Here is a 19,905-nt window from a genome sequence, read left to right as displayed (position 1 = left end):
AAAAATAGCTGATGCATTTGGATCTCTCTCTTGCAGGACAGGAAGTTACTGATCTCATGAGCCCTGTCCACAGGAAGTTGGCTGATTTGTGTTGGCTGCTCATCACAGTGAGCAGCAGCCATGTGCTCCACACATGATCATATAGAGCAAATGTATATCCAATGGTATTACACACACACACACTCTTATGAACAATCAGGGAATAACTTGAAGAAAATGCCACTGGGATTTCTGTATGGCTATAGTTAAATTTTATATGGATGACATTTTTGTGCTGAGCGTGCACACATACACACACACACACACACACACACACACACACACACACACACACACACACATACATACACCGCTCAAATTTTTAGAAATGTCAGTGTAGGTGTGAAGTAGGGTGATGAAAATATCTCCTCGATATTGAAATCAGACAGAACACCATATCATGAAAGATAAATGAAACAAACACAAGCACACAGGCTTCAAAACAATGGTATGATCAGATGCCAGACCCCGGGACTGTCTGATGAGTCTACATAACTGGACACAACAGTCAGGGATTTACAAGTCAAAATTCCTGGATGAAGCACCTACTGTAAACCCGGCCCTGAGAAAGCTTCCTCATTTGCCTTCCTGTAGGGCTGCCTACATACTGTACACACCTCAGCACACCAAACAAAGAAACTCTGAATATGAATATGACAAGACCAGTGCCGGTTTGCATACATGGCCAATCTCAGCTTGTAAAGATTAAAAAAAAACATACATCAGTATATGCTTTTAGATTATTTGCTGTTAATCAAAGTCCCCATCACCATACAGTAAATAGTTGTTAAGATGTGAGAATTTCTTTCAAACCCAGAGATTAGGTTCATTGTGTTACTAGAGTCATGTCAGGTGATTACAAAGAGTGAGATTTTGTGTGGATTACGGCTGATATTTTTCACCCCATGTCACTTATGCATCAGCAGCCATCTTCAGGAGAAAGAGTAAGTCATGACCACGTTAATGAGAATCTAATAAGCTATATTTTTTAATTGTCTTTTGGGAACAGGTGAAGTAAGCAGACATTAAGCAACCAGATCAAAATTCTACGAGGAAATATACTGTAACTGGACTCTGGGTTTAGGGTTTTTTTTTGCACAACAGGGTTACAACTTGTCTGTTTATTATATTTAGTATTCAGAGGAAATCTGGCATGACGACCTGATGTCTGTAATAGTTTGGGTGTGTAACACTTTGCTCAACAATAATTCTTACTATGACATCCCTGAGACCGCTGATATATTGCATTGCTCCACCCTAATAGTTTAGTTCTCATGCTATTGTTAGATGTTACTGTGTAAAACCAATGTGCATGTGGAGACAAGTTGAAAACGTTTGAGTTTCAATGGATCCTGTCTTTAACAGTTATCCGAATAATTATTAGTTACTAACAGACATGTTTTTTTTTCCAGTTGCAAACATGAATTTTCATATTAGCAAAACTTCACACAAAGTCAGCAAAACAGAAGACCAATCTGAGTGGCATTTATCTTTGGTTTTCACACAGAATTCAATCAATGATCACATTTTCCAAAAAGCCATGAACAAAGGATAACATGCTTTCAAAAACAAAGCAAAACAAAAACATTCAGAACAGAATGATGGCAAATATTGTGTAGTACGGCAGTAAGCATATTAAATTATCTAGAAAATCTTCAATGTTGACCGATGCTTGTTCGTAACAGCTTTGTTAAATTAGTTATGTTAAATAAACAGCTTTGTTTAAATAACTAGGTGCTGGTAAATGAGATATCCTCACACATTGACTGACACGTAATGGAAAACAATGGAGCTGTTTTCAGGTCACGCCAAAAGCGTTTATTGGTTGTTTGAAGTGTTAATCAGAAAACCTGACCAGATTATTTCACTCAAATCAATTAAAGAAACTGACTGACCAACATTTTGAATTTCAAAATTGATAAAGCAGCTCAAAGCTAAAGATTTAATTGTTGTTGCATATACTTACACCTTTATGTTAAGTTATTGCCCATGATTGTCTATCAGTCCATCTAGCATATCTGTCTATTCTTGCACATATCGCTTTTTTGTTTATTGCTCTTTCATTATCTGTTTGTTATTTGGCTGTTTTTTTTTTTGTAGTTCCTTAGTGTATTTTAAATGTACTGTGCTGCCAAGACACTCACTTACTCATTTTCTAACGCTTATCCAAACTACCTCGGGTCACGGGGAGCCTCTGCCTATCTCAGGCATCAAGGCAGGATACACCCTAGACAGAGTGCCAACCCATCGCAGGGCACACACACTTTCTCATTCACTTACGCAATCACACACTACGAACATGCTAACCACTAAGCAACCGTGCCCCCGGCCAAGACAACTTAATTAAATAATAAACTAAGAAAGTTATTCTAGAGAAGTAATTAAATACATTTTGAAATGTCCATTTTGTTTTTTTATGTTAAACTGTAAAGCTGTGTTAAAATTCAAACAGCTTCCTCATTCCCAGTTTATCACCTAAAAAAACTGATCTTAGGAAATCTGACTATTGGCACTGACACAAGGGAGAACAAGAAACACATGCTATAAAATATATGTGCTGTGTCTTTATTTAATAATGGTCAAGCACAAAAGTTATGTCACAGATCCTTGAGGCGTAAAAATAGCAGAACCTACAGATTATAAGCAAGGCTATGGAAGGCAAAGCAGCAAACAAAACGCAAGCAAAACAGAAGCAATGACAAAGATGTCCACAGAACTTAAAATACTAGTACAAATCAAGGTGACATGAGAACTAGGAGTGAGTGATTAGTGACCCCATGTCACATTGTCATCATGTCAGACTGTACGACAGTCAAGACACGTCAATAATGGACGCACACAAGAAGACTTGTTTGGGGTTTTACGTCATCAAACTGTGACACATTCAGACCCACATTCTCTTGCTAAAATGGCAGTTAGCAGCAAACAAAAACAGTAGCGTTAATTGTTACATCGTTAGCTGTTATAGCGTTAAGTGCTGTACCCTTCACCTGACCATTTCAACATCTTCCCTAAGATGGTTTGAAGTTGTGCGTCATCCAGTTCTGCGCTCCTATTGGTTCTTGGATTGACCTTCGTCGTAAGAGATGTCGCACTGCAGAGAAGTGTCTCCATTGGAAGAAAAAACTGATCGCAAAGGCCATTAATCAGCTGACGGTGACCATTTAATTTACCTTCTAGAAATGTTTCATAATTTGTCTCAGACGACTAAATCGTGGCTAGAATCGCACAGTGTGAGCCCAGCTTTTCTGAGTTCACATAACTTCATTTAGATAATTAAAAGAAATTTAAACATGTTTGAGTAGCAATGAAATATTTCACTTATACTTTTATTTATTGTTAGGCTTGTTATATACATTTATTTTTAGAAATGTATGCAAAATGAAATCTGTTCATTATATTAACCCATCCAGGGGAAAAAGACATACACAAAACTGTGGGTGCTTTGTATAGAGATGCTGTTAAAGCTGGCCTCTGCTTGGTGTGGTACAATTACTGGTTCCTCACGGCAGCTAAAGAAAGTCAGCAACAGCTGTATGCCAAGCTACTCATTAAGATCCGCAGTACTGAACAAAACAAACACACACACACGGACACACACACTACATGAACACACCAACACAAACCATGAGTCAAGCCACATGATGCAGAGGTCAAGTAAAGAACATTTGTGTCACCTATTCTATTTATACGTACACAATGGGATAAAGTATTGTTCATCCAATACCACAAGAATAGCTTGTTACACAGAACAATATCAAGTACGAACTGTGAGACAGTTCAGGACTTTGGTCCAGGACTTTGGTTGAACCAGGAGGCACACAAAAAAAAAATAAAAAAAATAAAAACTGCATAATATATCAGCTTGTAAACTGCAAATGTAGCAGCATAAAGAGTACATGAGTAACAGAAGACGGTGTAAAGGAGAGAAGTGGAGTTAAAAATGAAAGTGTCAAATACACTCCAGATCTGTCTTTAATTTCTGGAATACATCTGCTCTCTTCATTCATCCTCTCCATCTCTCCATTCATCTGAAAAGAAGCGCACACACATTTTCCTTTAAACACTGTTCCACTCAGCCCTGTAATTTACATCCAGCTTAATGTATCCTCCAAATATTCTCCAAATTCAGCAAATCAAAATGATATCCTCCATCTTGGAGTAATTATGTTTTTATATTGTTTGCGCCAGACAGACCACAGGCTGAGAATATTGCAGTCTCCGTTCCTCCAATAATGTGTATGTGTGTATGGTTATGAGGTCAAATCTCTGTCTCTCTTCTTCATCAACTCATCAGAGGATGAGCACTGGCAAAGAGAGACACGACATTGTGAACTAACCAGCAAGAAAATGACAGAGCAGAGGAATTGAAAAAAGAGAGAGAGAACGCACTGTTTGTAACCACAGTAGGGTTTGAGTTTTATGGGAAAATACTTTGATTCCACAAAAGACAGGCATTCTCACAACACTGAGAATTTTTGTGACAGAAAAAAAAGTCTTACGAATGGAGTGCAAGCAGTCTGAAAGCAGTGGAAATTAAAGCCATACTTCCTGCACAGCTCAACGTCATAATTGAACACACACACACACACACACACACACACACACACACACACACACACGCACACATACACAAACACACAAACACACACACAAACACAGACACACACACACACATACTTTCATGATCAAAACTCACAATGTAACAATAATGGCAATATGGCTAATAGAACCGACTACACATATTTTATTATATAACTCACAGACATTATGCACACAAACACAATTCCTACCCAAAACAAAAACACACACAGTTTTATTGGTTACTTTGTATGACGAAGTGATTTAGAAAGAAAAATACAGAGATAGAGAGTCAGACAGAGAGCAAGAGAAAGTGTGTGTGTTCATATGTGTGTGGTTTTAATTATCTAAACTCCACTGCAGTGGTTATGTGTCTGTATCTGTGTCAGTATGTGAGCATGTGTGTGTGTGTGGTGTGTGTGTGTGTGTGTGTGTGTGTGTGTGTGTGTGTGTGTGTGTGTGTGTGTGTGTGTGTGTGTGTGTGTGTGTGTGCATATTGTGGGTATGTCACTCTGCCAGAACGTCCCATGAGGCAGAGCGCTGACGCCTTACAGCCTTGCCAAAGCAGCCACAGACTCCCCCCATCATTCAATCACACACACATATGCACACCCACCCCACATACACATACACATATACACACACACACACACACACACACACACACACACACACACACACACACACACACAGTTTGGTCACTGTAACAGAAAGGCAATACCAGGGACACCGAAGACACACACACACACACAAACATGCGCACACACATGTACAGACTTAATTTGCATGACATCGCTAGGTTTTTAATCTGCAGTGCATCAGCCTGATCTCTGCTCTGTGTGTGTTCTTGGCACACCGTCACCATAACTTTACATGCAGTCAAAATGGAGCTATTTTCACTCCCTGTGATCCAGTGGCGTGTGTGTGTGTGTGTGTGTGTGTGTGTGTGTGTGTGTGTGTGTGTGTGTGTGTGTGTGTGTGTGTGTGTGTGTGTGTGTGTAAAAGAGAGAGAGGGTTCTGTGAGGTGGGGAAAGTCAGAGCAGCTCTTTGTCTTTAGCACCATCCTCTTTTACACTAATTTGTTGTGAACACACCTTTCAAAATATTATCTTGATATTTCAGGCTGTTCTGAATTGAACAGAAATTATAAAAATATGCAAGAGAGAAATAAAATATTAACTCTCATGCATTGCTCCTTCTGTTCTCGTACCCTCTGTCCTGGCCTTCCCTGGTTTGCAGTGACCCTAATGAGAATGACGCATTTTAGTTTTTTAAAAAAAGGGATAGAAAACTTGATTAAAAAGAAAAGAAAAGAAAAGTAATCTACATAAATTGAATAATACTAGTGCTATAAAGGGGCCGGACTCATTGTTCCAGCTGAGTGCAGAAGTGCTAGCAAAGAGACAACATTATATTTGTGATAAGTGTTAAATATAATGAGATAGCACTCCAAGGGCATATGGTTTTCAGGTTTGAGTGTCATTGTCATGCTGTTAAAGAGTTCTCATCATACCTGATTAACAAGCTAAGCTTTTTACTGATGGATTCAAAGCGTAAATCGATCTTAAACCCTTCCTGCCTCTTTAAACAACCCCATTAAGAACAGAGAAACACTATGAAACCTAGCCGTAGCCATAAAATTCAACACAGAATCATGTGTGTTAATAGCGTCAATAAATTTGGGCAAAAATCATTCAGATCTCCCAGGCAATTTATTTTGTTTTGAGGAATCTAACCTTTTCTGTGACACGAGTCTGAGTCTGTACAGATTAATACAAGTTTGTTAGTTAATATATTAATTAACACACTGAAGTAAACAAAATCAAAACTGTTGTATAAGAAAAGATCTGAATTAAACGTGCATCATGTCAAACTGCTTCTATAATTTGTCATGTGCAGCTACAAACACAAACATCACTGGATTACTTTGATTAATAATTGACACTTATCCACCATACTGAAGGTAGAAAGATGCTCTAATAATAAACAACAATGATTTTATCTGAAACTGTTTTATATCATCCTCCATTCATTTCTCTACAAATCCCTCTGTACTAGCACTTGTTGTGGAAGGATTTCTGATCGTTTACCCACAAGTGTAAACATTTTTTTTAATTTAGAAGATGTTTAATTTAGAACATTTAAAAATGTTTATTGACACTAGCTTAAGCAAATCAATAAATGTTCATTATTAATTTCGCAGTGAATTGATATCTTTTAGAAATCTTTTTAAACTAATCAGCAAAAACCAAAATCTTTATCACTCCCATGAGGCAGTAAATATCTGTTGCAGTTAATCAGAAAGCTGTCTATGAGTATTCTAGTTCTTGGTTTAATGTGTTTAACTTTGAGCGTGTTTGCTGCAAACACGCTCAAAGTTGTAAATGATGTATAATACAATTTGTAATGTATATACTTAATGTATATTTAATGTATATATAATATACATATATAATATATAATGTATAATATAATATCTATATATCTATACACAATATATCTCTCTAATATATATATATATATATATATATATATATATATACACACACAGAGAGAGAGAGAGAGAGAGAGAGAGAGAGAGAGAGAGAGAGAGAGATGAAATAAGCTTTTTTGCAGATTGAAGCAAAAAACCATTCTGCTGAAGCAATCTGGATTGTTTTTTATATGCGAGTAATGCACATAAACTTCTAAAGCATCTGTGTGTGAGTAACAAACATACACTCAGACACTGAATGCTAAACAAGCCTCAAGTCTCGTTTGATGTGTTTGTTGCTTGCATGCATGGGCGTATGTGCATCTGTGTATCCATGCATGTGTGTGACTCTGAGTGTGTGTGTGTGTGTGTGTGTGTGTGTAGGTGTACACTGTACAACCTTCACTGTAAATGATTGAGCAGCTGAGAGAGAAATCAAAGGCAAGGAGATGGGGAGAGACAAAAAGGAAAACATGAATGTCAGTGGGAAGAGAGAGAGAGAGAGAGAGAGAGAGAGAGAGAGAGAGAGAGAGAGAGAGAGAGAGAGAGAGAGAGAGAGAGAGAGATTTTAAATCTCATGTGTCATTGGTCTGGTTGGCATGGTGAAATGTTGTCAGAGACTATTTTTATTAGTTAACTTGGTATAATGGAGATTATAAAATGTCTTTATACTGATGATGTCACTGTTGTCTGTGGCCGAGAGACTTATAGACTCTGTCCCTAGTCAGTGAATGTGGAAGAGGGTAGATAACAATGATGCCCTGTGAACCTGCATTAGCTGCAGTTCAAAAATATGCCCATGGCTGGCTTCATGTGTCTTGGAGGAAACACGTCAACCTTCATTTTCTTTGGGAATTCTCGTTGTTGGGAATTGACAGGTAACAAGAAGAGCAACGTATAGACACTGAATAAGATAAGATAAGATAAGATAAGATAAGATAAGATAAGATAAGATAAGATAAGATAAGATAAGATAAGATAAGATAAGATAAGATATTTCTCTGTTACAGCAGCAAAATAAGAAAATAATACTAGCACTATAAAGACTACAAGGTGAAATAACATCAGAAATATTTCTTGCCTTCTTGGCCTCACCTCTCACTACTTTCCTATAGTGACCAGTTTGACTGCTGATCGCAGGAGTTTTGGGCTGGACAGCCATTTCTTTTTAGATACAGGTCATCGGCTTACTTCGTGGGCTTGGCTCAGTGCAGGAGTGCTACAGTAGCAAAGAGACAGGACTGGGTCTCAAACTGGGAAGAATATGAGGGAAAACAATGTGTCTTTAAAAAAGTAAAACCCACAGGGAATGTAACAGGGAATGTTTGTGGGTAAATGGTAAAACTGTTCCTAAAATCAAGGCTATTATTTTTTATGCCTGCTTTTTTATGTTTTAGAGAGCAAAAAATATGAAGGTGGAAATTTGACTCATGGCTGCCTCAAGTGGTTTGCAAGACCCAGCTTCTAGGCTGAGGCTGCAGTGTGGCTTGTGTGTGTGTGTGTGTGTGTGTGTGTGTGTGTGTGTGTGTGTGTGTGTGTGTGTGTGTGTGTGTGTGTGTGTGTGTGTGTGTGTGTGTGTTGTGCTAAGACAAATAAGATATAGAACCTAATCTGAACCTAATCACCTCATGAACGACAGCATTGCAAAATACGCATTTCTTAAGTACTTAAAGACTTAAATTGCTGTAGCTGTTTACTGGGGATATTTACCTTGAACAGTGTGAGTTTATACTGCAAGTGTGTTGATGTCATTATATTCCTCAAGAGTCCAGCAGTGTGAGTGCATTATTACTGTGCCAGGGCACCTACGTCTGCACACTATCTCACACGGCTGCTTCTTCTATTTCTTCCACTCGGATTTAGCGGTGAAAGCAGCATAAAATGATGGGCACAATGGTAAATTAAACACACCCCTTATAGATGGATGCCCAGCTATAATGTAGACTTGAATTAAATCTCTGTATCTGCTATTGATTTGGAAATATGTGCAGCTTTTGCAGAAATCTGGCTGTTTGGGAGCAGAACTGCAAACTGTAACAGCGAACCATTTTAATAAAAATCGTGAAGGGCTCAGAAATCTGGAGATTTTAGCTTGAAAAGATAAAAGACGTCTATGCTTCTGACACCACCACCCCCCCCACACACACACACACACACATTATTGAGAGATTTAATATTCGATTTTAAATGTGTTGAACAAGGTCATCACAATAAAATCTGTGAATAAAAATAAAATACGCTTCACATACAGCAGAGGAGACGACAGTTAATCTTTCAGCTTATTCTCTATGATCAATAACCCCATCAAGACTTATACACCCTTTAACATTCAGCCTAACGTTTCCCACTCCTTTTAAGATATACACACCATCCTCGCTGCTCATCATAGCTTCCTTCCGACTGAAGCAACAGAGCTATAAAACTCGTTGTTATATTTAGCATCTGGCAAGTGCTTGAGCAATGTTGACTAAAAACCTGTTTAAAAAACACTCAGTAGGCCTCTCAAAAGATGTTTCTGCATTCTCATACTAATTGCAATTTTGTACCAATTTCAGAAAAATCTCTTGCTGCAATTTTTTTACTGATGAGTAGTCAGCACAGGCAAGCACGTTTTCACACCCCCTTAGAGACAATCCTGCTCATCCAACAAGAAGAATGGAGCAAGGCTGCAACATGAACAAGACATGGATTGGGAGCAATAATTCCAACAACATGAGACAATAGCTAGACAATGAGTGCTGTACAAGATGTGACTGGTGCTATTTAAAGTGACCATGATTCAGGTGCAACGCAGTCATGTGACGTGAGTGTTGTGATCTTGTGGTGTGATGTAGCCCTGTTTTGCCTTGTGGTTGAGCATTGCCTGTTTTATAATAATATTTTATCTATAATGTATTCCTGTTTTTTGATGTCCTGAACATTAAACTATACCACATTCTATGTTTTGTCTGTGTATTGTCTAAAACTTTGGGGCCAGTGGTGGCTGAAGCTGTTAATGCTCTGGGATGCGGATCAGGGTTCAAGCACAATCTGCCACTGTTGGGCCCTTGAGGAAAGTCCTTAACCCTCTTTGCTCCAGGGGCCCTGTAACATGGCTGATCCTGTGCTCTGACCTCAAATTCAAAAGTTCTTTCAAAGAAAGAATTTCACTGTGCTGTAATGTATATGTGACAATGTAAAGGCTTCTATTCTACTCCTTTTGTTCTGCTTGATTGATTTTTAAACAAAGCCATAAATCTGCTCTTGCATCCTATATGTGATACCGATGTGCTTTGGGTTCTAAAAATATATACTATTGTTGCAGAACAACTACACAATGAACAGATTTGTGTTCCAAAATGAAACATCCCTCCAGACTTGTGTGTGAATCGGTGCCAGTGTTGAACAGGCCACTGTGGAAAAAAAAATTAATTGCTTTGTTTACATCTTGCCACATTTGTAAGTTGCTTTAGATAAAAGCATTTGCTAAATAAATATACAAGTCATTACACAATCATACAATCCCTGCAGCTTTACAGGTAGATTTTTGTCAACATGCTCTTTTCACCAGCTGACTGCTTTGGCATTATGACAAAGACGTCAACCCAGACACATCAGTCTGCATATACTGTAAAACTCAGAATGAACAACAGAGTAAAATGTCACCTTGCAGGGATTACCAGTTTAAATCATAATAAATCATTAATTGCAAAACCCTGGTTATTACCCAAAATGTAGCCACAGTAACCGAAAACCTATATACAATAACTTTAATGTAGCATGATGGTCTGAGTTAATATGTATACATTTTGTATATACAGTAAGTTCCTCTTTTCCTACATATTGCATTGGCTCCACTGGGATTTTGATGTACAAATATCCTTTAATTAAAGAATATTATCCTTTAATTATCCAACAATAAAACAAAAATGATTTGTGGTTTGAATATGACATATGGTTGTATATAGAGAAAACAAGTGAAACTCTTAAAGTAGCACACTATCGTATGGAAGGACGGAAGTTTATATGTTATGAAATGTTTCTGCTCAATCCATTTCCTTAAATGTTTTCGCTGTTAAAGCTACTCAAATGCTGTATAAGTGACATCAGTGAGACAAATGCAAATGAAAGACCTCTCCGCAGTCTCCCAAACTTTCCAAATGGTCTAGTCAGTCCCTCTGAGATTTTGTGGTTTTTGAGAAGTTTACTGAGATTATTGTGCCAAAAATCTTAATGTATTTATAGCTTGTTTAAAACATTACAAGTTTTTTTAATGGACTTGAATTTGCACAGGATTCTTCTTTTAGACTCCTACTAGTAAAGTAGGATGTCATATATAATTAATTTCTATGATACTCATGTCCCATTCATGTGAATTAAAGAGGGCTATGGCTGAATGTACCTCGTGATGATGTCACATCATGCGTCTTGGCCCAAATCTACTGAATATCTGCAGTAATTTTGAACAAATTGCCAGCTCCTTGTGGAGATTGATTTCTCATTTCTGCAATCATAAAATCCTGGAAGGACTGTCTAGCTATGGCCAGGGAAGTTTCTCAGAAATAGGAGTAATGGCAGGAGAGAGAGAGAGAGAGAGAGAGAGAGAGAGAGAGAGAGAGAGAGAGAGAGAGAGAGAGTCTGGAAGGAGTCATCAATAGAAAAGAAAGATAATGTATTTGAAATGATCCAAGAAATAATGCTGATATAAGACAGTGAGAGGGACAGACAGCGTGGCCTTGCTCAGAGTGACTCACAGACCGAAGTGCTGTGCTCCAGAAAGGGGCCTTTAGATACGGAGGCCTATTCTATCACTTTATCTTCTCTGCCCCTCCTTCCTTCTCGCACCTGTTTACTACAGGAAGCGATGATGTCAGGCTCTTCACCCTCTGCTGATGGGCAGACGGAGACTAAAAAGGCGGGAGAGGGGGACAGGGATTGTGCGTCTGTTGGTGTGTTGTATGTGTGAGGGAGAGAGGAGGGTTTATTTATCAGTAATCCCGTTTTTTATTTCCTCCACGTTCTGACTCGCACAATGACACTCAACAGCATAAGTTTGTCCTTCGGTCCCCTCCCCTCTCTCTCGCTCTCTCACTCTCTCCCTGTCTTTTGTTCTGTCTCTTTCAATGAAATGAATTTCTCCTCCTTACATGCCTCTGTCTAATTACTTTGGAGAGGAACGGAAGAAAGCGCGAAAGAAGGGGAGAAGAGAGGAGAGAGAGGGGTTACATACTAAAAGAGCCCGTAAAAGAATAAGCCACATTCTTTGCAATAAAGACATGGAAAGAGGGGGGGACAAGAAAGCACGAAAGAGAGCAAGGCTATGGGGTATATAAAATGACGCTCATTCCTGTGGAGGGAAAACAGGAGGGGTGTCTGAATACATTTAATCAGCCTGATTGGCTTTATACGAGGCAGGAACGTTGCGTGGATTGGCCAGGAAGAATGGAAAAGAAAGTGAGGGGCGAAGCATGATTGGTGGAGATAGTTGTGAGAAAGGGGAGACCCTGACTCAACTCTGTTACTCCAAGGCTATGAGGGCTGACCTTCAACACACACACACAGGACGGTCACACCTCTCTCTGTCTAGAGAAGGGCAATTAAAACTTCAGGGGAATGAGGCTGAATGAGGGGATGAGAGAGAGGGAGGGAAGAAACGAGGGAGTGAAAGTGAGAGAGACAATGTATGTGTGTGTGTCCCTGCTGTGGCGGGCCTGCAGACAGACATCTGCCTCATTATCAATAGCAATTCACTGCATGAGCTCCAATATAATCTGCTTGCGTGTGTGTGTGTGTGTGTGTGTGTGTGTGTGTGTGTGTGTGTGTGTGTGTGTGTGTGTGTGTGTGTGTGTGTGTGTGTGTGTTATTAAGAGCCTATCACTTCTAAACGAGCCATGAAGGGACACTCATTGTGATGCTCCATTAGCTTGACAATTAATTTACAGCACTATGTACAAGTGTGGAATCACATATCCTACAAGTTCTTCGATGAAAATAAATTTGTTTCATTAGGCTTAGAGTTCAATTAGATTCCTCATTTTTTCCTGCCTACAATTTAAAACTGTCTTTATGTGTCATTACAATTAGATTCGCTTTATTTACCGGCATAAAGGATTGTGCATATATACAGCCACAAATTAAATATAATCAGGCAAGGCACAAAGACAATTTTTGAGCCAGCTTCCAGAACAACACACATACACTCAAATACACAAACACACACATACACACACACACACACACACACACACACACACACACACACACACACACACACACACACACACACACACACACACACACACAATCAAATACACAGCATGCAGACTCTATTAAAATAGTTCTGGTGTAGCTGATTAAATGAGTAAGTCTATATTAGGCTATGAATTGGGACAGAGCCAGACTGAGACAGCAGCTGGGACATTTTCATAGTACTTTGGAGAGAAGCAATCCTACCAAACAGAGTTCATGAATAAATTTATTAGTAATTAGCACTTAGATGTTAAATTAGAAGTTCTTATAGAATTCGTCAGACTTCTTGAAGGAGTGAAGTTACAGGTAATATAAGTCGTGTTCTGTCGGGCGAGTGTGCGTATGAAGGGATGAGGGGGAGTGTGGCGGAGAATGAGGGTTTTGTAACGAGTGTGTGTGGCAGAGCACTACTTGCCATTTTGAGAAAGGGAGTACTGTGAAACTAAACTGGGGAGGAGACCAACGTAAACACACCACACACGCACACACTCATACACACAGCACTGGAGAGTCGGTGGAGGCGTGCTGCCTCTGACTGAGGCCCTGTTCCTAGCACCGTCTAAGTCAAAGAAACGTTTCAGCAAAAGTGGAAAAAAGGCAAAGAAGAAAAATACACCAAACTTCCCCTGTGGCGTCAGTGAGCTACCTTAAAGGTGAAGGCTGGCCATTTCCACTAAAGCTCTCCCTCAGTTTGGAGAAAAACACAAACAACTCAGCTCAGATATTTCAGTCACGACTCTTAAAATCGTTGGATGCAATAAAGCCAAGAACAAACATGCTGACTGTATCAACACATTTGCTTGGTGTAAATGGAGCTCAGCTTATATTAAGATTTATGTATTTTCCATTCCAATACAAAAATGAATGCAACTCTGTAAAAGAGAAAGCCATATTGAATATTGAAATCCATAGCATGTGTCATGGGTTATTATTCCCTCTGGATTCTCTCTATATGACTGAAGTGTATGTAGCCTCACACATACAGAGAGAAAAAAATTTAGGAGCCATTACATTTTTAGGTTTGAGCCATTCGTTAGTTTATCTGAAACCATTAGCAAAAACGATCATTTCCCAGCTACTAATACTACAAAGTGTTCCATTGTAATCCCACATTTTTATAAAACACTATAAGATCCCCTGCTGTACTATAAAGTTTGAATTCCAGCAACATTTGTTTCACTGATCCTTTAAACCCTAATAGCGCATTACAGTTCTGTCCGGCTTCCAGCTTCTGACTCCTACTATAACACATTTCCCCCCAAAAATGAGAATGAATGGGAAGGAGAGAGAAAAAGACACACACAGAGAGAGAGAGAGAGAGAGAGAGAGAGAGAGAGAGAGAGAGAGAGAGAGAGAGAGAGATAACACTATTATCTAACATTAGAGGACCAATCACTTGATTTTATACTACTATGACTAGTCCTGTGTTCTTTGTACACCACTACCCTATGACCTAAATGTGAGCAGAAGAAAAGAGAAGAATAAGAGTCTATAGAGGACAGACAGCAGGCCGATACAGTAAGCATCAGTGTGTGGCATCAGGCAGAGTTGCCAGGTGGTGTGTGAGCAGGGTGGCTGAAAGAATGCACTGCCGCCTCCATTGAAACAGGGAGTGACGTTTTGATGGGTCTCTGTTGCTCTTCAAAAGACTGACATTCGGGTTGAAGGACAAAAACTCCCTGCTAGCGGGAATTTGGGAGAAAAGGCATGCGCTGTTGCCATGGCTACTCACTACTGCACACCAGTCTGACCCTGCCATAACAGCACGCACACCACAAAAGGCAACACCGGCAAGGTGTGGAACCGAAGATATTTCTAGACGTCAGAAAAAGACAATATGACATTAGTGCTGTTACAGAGCAGAGAGAAATAGGCAATGTGTGATACAAGCCTGTGGTACATAATACCCAGTATTGTTTTGGCACTGATTAAAGCATCAGCAGGACTTTAATAAAGGTTCAGACCAAATGTAGGTCACTGTCACATAGTATAGTAAAAAGTACTATAAAAAGAAAATATTAAATATTTCGTGTAACAAAACCGAGCAAATAAGAATAAACAGTTGCTAATAAAACACCTTAATCACCAAGCTACCACATTAAAAATGACTCCCATTGTTTAACTAGGTACAATAATATTCTTGCTATTTTTGGCACCGTCAAGCTTTGATTCCTGAGCTTTCCATTAATAGAATATATTAGGCATGTAGTCATTAGGCATTATTTATAGCTGAACATTCAAGTGATGAGTTAAACAGGCTTGTAGTTATAAGAACTCCAAAATGAAGGATTGCAATTTCTACTGTGGTAACAGACAAAAATTTATAGTAGCTGCACTTAGCGATTCTAATTTACACCATACTAAACTGTCACATTCAATTTTATTAGTGTATGTTTATGATATTGTGCTTTATAATGCTCTTAATAATGTAATATGTAAGTCACTGTCAGAGTTTTCTTACAGTATTTTGACCATGATGACTCATATTTCCCATGATACTAACATTATTATTGTTGTTCTTATGTATCTTGTGATGACGAAACCATACCGGCAATGTGGATGTACGTTATGTTATTGGGATATAAAAGTAATAACAGTACTTTTATTAAAAAAAACTATTTCTTCTATCTCTACAGCTCCATGGACATGCAGACATTTCACACTTACTATGGTTTGCAAGTCGCTATTTTCTTCTGTTCCAATCTTTTTTCACTATAGCACAGGAGAAACAGAGAGAAACAGCATCATAAAAAAATGTGTAGATATTTGTTGTTTGAACCACATAAAATACATGAGCCAATATGCATACCACTGCTAACCAAATGATTAGCGCTACAGAGACAACAGTCATTTTAACACAGTCATTTGGAACATATGCCTAAAGTACACATTCCACAGTTATAACTGTTTAAAGGCAGTGACTAAATAGACATATGGACAACTTTGTAGTTGATCTTCTGAACACATTTACGGCACAACAGAAAATCATGGTTTAGTTTGGAATGTCGGTTGTTGCTATGGTTACGGATGCATTCCTCATGTAAATACAATTGAGACTGATGAAGCTTTGAGAGAAACAAGAATGATGGTGGAGAAATTTCTGATAAGAGTCCTGTTCTGTCTTCTGTGTTATATGTTAAGCCAATGTCAAGCACAAAAAATGTCTTGCAGCTACATAGAAACCTGTAGTAGCTTCAGATGTTTATAGCTTCAGATGTGCTTTGGAAAGAAATTGATCTGATCCTCCTGTTTTTCAGTAGTGATTTGATGTCATTTTTGTGTAAACTATTCCTGTGTGGAGACTTTTTTTATGTTTACTTTGTGTCCCACTAAATACAAGAAAGTGAAAGTGCTGTTCGTCAGGATAAGATGATGGTAATCGATTTGAGTCGTCGCTAGTAAATTACAAATTATGCACCAACTGGCTAAAGTGAATGTTAACACAATGGGTTCACACCAGGTTCTAGCCACACACAGCACAACAGCTGAAAATGGAGTGAGCATGACATCACATCTGGTCGAACCCATGACGATCAGTGTGAAGCATAAAAATCCTGCTTGTCTGATAGATGCCAGATGGGTGGTATGAAGGAGCGAAGAGCTTCTATACAAAAGGACTGTATGTAGCAACTGATTCAAATACACAGACAGATGTGGATATACGTGTACATGTAACCACTCAAATAAAGTGTGCTCACATTCCTTGCAAAAAAACAAAACAAAAACATTTTTGTGGTTCTCCAGGGACACAACATTATAAGGAAAGTTTCCATTGCTGGGCAATGACACACACCCATACAAACAAGACAATTAAAATCAACAGGCACTACTACAATCTGTGTGAAGTGATAAAGTAACGTGTGTGTGTGTGTGTGTGTGTGTGTGTGTGTGTGTGTGTGTGTGTGTGTGTGTGTGTGTGTGTGTGTGTGTGTGTGTGTGTGTGTGTGTGTGTGTGTGTGTGTGTGTGTGTGTGTGTGTGTGTTCATTGAGCAGACTGTAATTTGCTGCATTTTACAGCTGTTTCACTGGATTTTAACAAGAAGCAACCACACACACACACACACACACACACACACACACACACACACACACACACACACACACACACACACACACACACACACACATGTTTTATTCTTGTGAGGATGTCCATTATAAACCTTATGATTCTGACAGTTGTACCTGCACCTAAATTTAACTTAAGTGTTTATTTAGATTTTAGCTGCATTTAAAATCGAGTGGGGACAAGTTAAATGTCCCCCCACAAAGTTAAAACTGTCAGATGTTCCTATTAAATTGCACTATAAACACACACACACACACACACACACACACACACACACACACACACACACACACACACACACACACACACAAGATTGAAAGATTTGCTAAGTAGTTAGGCACAGAATTGAACAGTTGTGCTAGCTGGGAAGGTTTGTATTACACTGTAACCATCCTGTGCAATCATCCTCTACAGACTTCTTTCTGTTCACCAGAGCTTGGATAGGCATTCTGTAACACACAACATGCAGAGGTGTGAACATTCAAATAACCAAATTCTTTTGTAGCCTAGAAGAATTGCAGAAGTATTGAAACAAAGGTGTCTGGCCAGTGTACCTTGTGTAATACTTACATTAAGTCATTAAACAGATGTCAGGCTAATTACAGCACAGTGAACGGAGATTTCGTTACATTCCTGAGCAGCTGAGGGTAGCAGTGGAAGTGCTGGGATTCAAACTCACAACCTTCCAGTGACTATCACAAAACATTAACCACCAAATTACCAATAGCCCATGACAGAAATGTTCTGGCATATCAATTAATTTTTTACCTGACAGGAGACATTTCTGTATTAGGCACTTAAAAGTATAGTAAGAGCGCACACACACACACACACACACACACACACACACACACACACACACACACACACACACACATTGCTGCCTGTGCCAACTACTGTAAATATTTAGAGGTCAGCAGTCACAGAGTGGAAAATCAAAGCTTTCAGTGTGTGTGTGTGTGTGTGTGTGTGTGTGTGTGTGTGTGTGTGTGTGTGTGTGTGTGTGTGTGTGTGTGTGTGTGTGTGTGCCCAGAGAACTACTCTCACTTTCAAAGCGTTCTCTTTTAATGCTCCACACTGACAGGGAGAGAAAGCAGTTATCTGTCTGGTGTGTGTGTGTGTGTGTGTGTGTGTGTGTGTGTGTGTGTGTGTGTGTGTGTGTGTGTGTGTGTGTGTGTGTGTGTACTTATCTGTATGATGTGGGTGCGACAGCACTCAGGGCACCACATTAATCAAAATGTTAGAAAAACGTTTCCAGTTAAAATAAACAACATGACCCAGAGCCCAGTGCGCAAGACTGCAGAAGAATCATGTCCGTGTGTATCGCTTTCTCAAGGCCTTTCTCTGCTTTCAGCTGAAAGACTGGATCTGAGTTTTACTGGGGTGGAACCTTTTCTCTCAGTAAAAGCAACCGCAGAGAGTGAGAGCGGACTAGTGAACACAGAAAGAAAGCAGTACATTAGTGTGAATGTTGAGCATCATTCTAAATATTATCAAGTCAGACGTATGCTCATATAAGATGCTTACAGATATATTATTATATTATTGTGTGTGTGTGTGTGTGTGTGTGTGTGTGTGTGTGTGTGTGTGTGTGTGTGTGTGTGTGTGTGTGTGTGTGCGCGTGTGTGTGAGTGAGTTTGAGCCATTACCACAGGCACGTAAGCCTAAATAGGGCCTATATATGTTTGAGTGTGTTTGTGTGTATCTTCATGGAAAATGTATATCTGTGCATGCTATATGCGTTCGCACACATATGTGTATTCTATTGTTGGTGAAGCCACCCTCTCTCTCTTAACTGGCCCTCTTTCTGGAAGCCTACTATATAATTTACTTGAGGCCAAGCAGTCGCTATTTTTTTCCGACCACTAATTAATTATAATTCTGCAGTTTTATACAGTCACAGAAAAGGCATGCAAAAAACCTACATGAGTGAGAGAGAGAGAGCGAGAGCGAGAGAGAGAGAGAGAGAGAGAGAGAGAGAGAGAGAGAGAGAGAGAGAGAGAGAGAGAGAGAGAGAGAGAGAGAGAGAGAGAGAGAGAGAGAGAGAGAGACTGCCCTTGTGGCTTTGTGTTAAAGCATTTACTCTGCCTGTCATCTGTGTGTCTTTGACACAATTTCCATCTCAAAACACTCACCATATTTCAAACCTGCTTGTAGCCACAGTACAAGATGGAGAGAGGGGTGAAGGGAAGAGCAGAGAGATTCGAAGCGGCTTTATTTAGTCAGAAAACATTATCAAGTGATTTCGACAGACATTAAAACAGATTGATTCTTGGGCCTTCAAGTCATATAGTTGACTCATTTGAAATTCAACGAAGTGATACAGTTGTTCTTTTAATATACATTTTGTCTGTTGTTAAAACAAAGAACATGGCTGTTACATGTTTCATTAAATTAAATTTTTCAGTCAAAATAATATTGTCATGGAAAAAATTAGGTATATAATGTGATTAATTGGCTTAACAATAATAAAATTGTTATTAGAAATGTTTGGGAGGTAGAACCCTTGAATAGAGGA

Source organism: Tachysurus fulvidraco, chromosome 4 (genome assembly GCF_022655615.1).
Source record: "Tachysurus fulvidraco isolate hzauxx_2018 chromosome 4, HZAU_PFXX_2.0, whole genome shotgun sequence".
In the NCBI taxonomy this organism is placed as follows: domain Eukaryota; kingdom Metazoa; phylum Chordata; class Actinopteri; order Siluriformes; family Bagridae; genus Tachysurus; species Tachysurus fulvidraco.
Note: the sequence above shows the minus strand (reverse complement) of the source record.